Source organism: Sciurus vulgaris (assembly GCF_902686455.1).
Source record: "Sciurus vulgaris genome assembly, contig: HiC_scaffold_632_arrow_ctg1, whole genome shotgun sequence".
NCBI classification, from domain to species: Eukaryota; Metazoa; Chordata; class Mammalia; order Rodentia; family Sciuridae; genus Sciurus; species Sciurus vulgaris.
The window spans coordinates 2,010,129-2,013,543 of NW_027632957.1; positions in this window are offsets into that span (position 1 = coordinate 2,010,129).

The window sequence follows — 3,415 nt, forward strand, 5'->3', positions numbered from 1 at the left end:
CTCTGCCCACTAGCAGGGATTATACCCCTCCTGAAGGCAACCACTCCTAGAGAGGCAGCTTCCTTGTGGAGCTCCTCATTATCAACTTCCTCCAAGACTTCAGCCTACTGAAGGCTAAGGGGGGATATATATAGAAATCTTCAGGGACATTGTAAGTCAATAGAGGAAATCTGCAATATCTCAGCGGTCAACTGATACCTGAACAATATGAGAAAACAAGGAAAGAAAATGCTGCAAACAAATCTAGATGTTACATCAATAAAACCCAATGACAGCATGGCAGAAGAAATGACAGAAAAGGAGTTCAAAATGTACATAATTAAAATGATCAGAGAAGCAAACGATGAGATGAAAGAGCAAATGCAAGCATTGAATGATCGCACCAATCGACAGTTAAAAGAGCAAATACAGGAAGCAAAAGATCATTTCAATAAAGAGTTAGAGATATTGAAAAAAAACCAAACAGAAATCCTTGACATGAAAGAAACAATAAACCAAATTAAGAACTCCATAGAAAGCATATCCAATAGGATAGAACACCTGGAAGACAGAACCTCAGACATTGAAGACAAAATATTTAACCTTGAAAACAAAGTTGAACAAACAGACAAGATGGTAAGAAATCATGAACAGAATCTACAAGAACTATGGGATATCATGAAAAGGCCAAATTTAAGAATTATTGGGATTGAGGAAGGCCTAGAGAAACAAGCCAAAGGAATGAACAATTTATTCAATGAAATAATATCAGAAAATTTCCCAAATCTGAAGAATGAAATGGAAAATCATGTTCAAGAGGCTTATAGTACTCAAAATACACAAAATTACAACAGACCCACACCAAGGCACATTATAATGAAAATACCTAACATACAAAATAAAGACAGAATTTTAAAAGCTGTGAGAGAAAAGAACCAAATTACATTCAGGGGGAAACCAATACGGATATCAGCAGACTTTTCAATCCAGACTCTAAAAGCAAGAAGGGCCTGGAACAACATTTTTCAAGCCCTGAAAGAAAATGGATGCCAACCAAGAATCTTATACCAGGCAAAACTTACCTTCAAATTTGACGATGAAATAAAATCCTTCCATGATAAACAAAAGCTAAAAGAATTTACAAAAAGAAAGCCAGCATTACAAAACATTCTCAGCAAAATATTCCATGAGGAAGAGATGAAAAACAAAGCAGCTAATCAGCAAAGGGAGGAATTATCCTAAAGGAATTGTCAAATAAAGGAGGAAACAAGTTGTGTCAAAGAAATAAATAAATAGAATTTAAAAAATGAACCAAATGACCGGGAAACCAAATCATATCTCTATAATAACCCTGAATGTTAATGGCCTGAATTCATCAATCAAAAGACATCAACTGGCAGATTGGATTAAAAAGAAAGATCCAACAATATGTTGCCTGCAAGAGACTCACCTCATAGAAAAAGATACCCATAGACTAAAGGTGAAAGGATGGGGAAAAACATACCATGCGCATGGACTCAGCAAAAAAGCTGGAGTATCCATCCTCATTTCCGATAGTGTGGACTTCAAGCCAAAGTTAGTCAGAAGGGATAAAGAAGGTCATTTCATACTGCTTAAGGGAAGCATAAATCAGCAAGATATAACAATCATAAACATCTATGCCCCAAACAGTGGCTCATCCATGTATGTCAAACAAATCCTTCTCAATTTCAGAAACCAAATAGACCATAACACAATAATACTAGGTGATTTTAACACGCCTCTCTCACCACTGGACAGATCTTCCAGACAAAAATTGAACAAAGAAACCACAGATCTCAATAACACAATCAATAATTTAGACTTAACGGACATTTATAGAATATACCATCCAACCAAGAGCGAATACACATTCTTCTCAGCAGAACATGAATCCTTCTCTAAAATAGACCATATATTATGCCACAAAGCTAATGTTAGCAAATACAAGAAGATAGAGACACTAGCATGTATTCTATCAGATCATAATGGATTAAAGTTAGAAATAAATGAAAGAGTAAAACACAGAAACTATTCCAACATCTGGAGATTAAACAATATGCTATTATATGATGAATGGATAACAGAAGATATTAGGAAGGAAATTAAAAAATTCTTAGAGGTAAATGAGAACAAAGAAACATCATATCAAAATCTCTGGGACACTATGAAAGCAGTACTTAGAGGGAAATTTATTTCATGGAGCGCATTTAATAAAAGAAGTAAAACTCAACAAATAAACGACCTAACGCTACAGCTCAAAGCCCTAGAAAAAGAAGAACAGACCAACACCAAAAGTAGTAGAAGACAGGAAATAGTTAAACTCAGAGCCGAAATCAATGAAATTGAAACAAAAGAAACAATACAAAAAATTGACAAAATAAATAGTTGGTTCTTCGAAAAAATAAACCAAATTGATAAACCTTTAGCCACACTAACAAAGAGAAGACGAGAGACAACCCAAATCACTAAAATTCGGAATGAACAAGGAAATATCACAACAGACAGGATTGAAATACAAAACATAATTAGAAGCTATTTTGAAAATCTATACTCCAACAAAATAGAAAATTTCGAAGACATCAACAGGTTTCTAGAGACATATGAATTGCCTAAACTGAACGAGGAGGACATAAACAATTTAAATAGACCAATTTCAAGTACTGAAATAGAAGAAGTCATCAAAAGCCTTCCAACAAAGAAAAGTCCGGGACCAGATGGGTTCTCAGCCGAGTTCTACAAAACCTTTAAAGAAGAGTTCATTCCAATACTTCTCAAGGTATTCCATAAAATAGAAGAGGAGGGAACCCTCCCAACTTCATTCTATGAAGCCAATATCACACTGATACCTAAACCAGACAGAGACTCATCAAGGAAAGAAAATTTCAGACCAATATCCTTAATGAACATCGACGCAAAAATTCTCACCAAAATTTTAGCAAATCGCATACAAAAACATATTAAAAAGATAGTGCACCATGATCAAGTGGGCTTCATCCCAGGTATGCAAGGTTGGTTCAACATCAGGAAATCAATAAACGTAATTCACCATATTAATAGACTTAAAGTCAAGAATCACATGATTATTTCAATAGATGCAGAAAAAGCATTTGTTAAAATACAGCACCCCTTCGTGCTCAAAACACTAGAAAAAATAGGGATAGTGGGAACATTCCTTAACATTGTAAAGGCCATCTATGCTAAGCCCATGGCCAATATCATTCTAAATGGTGAAAAACTGAAAGCATTCCCCGTAAAAACTGGAACAAGGCAGGGATGCCCTCTTTCACCACTTCTATTCAACATCATTCTTGAGACTCTGGCCAGAGCAATTAGACAAACCAAAGAAATTAAAGGGATACGAATTGGAAAAGAAGAACTCAAACTATCCCTGTTCGCTGATGACATGATTATATAT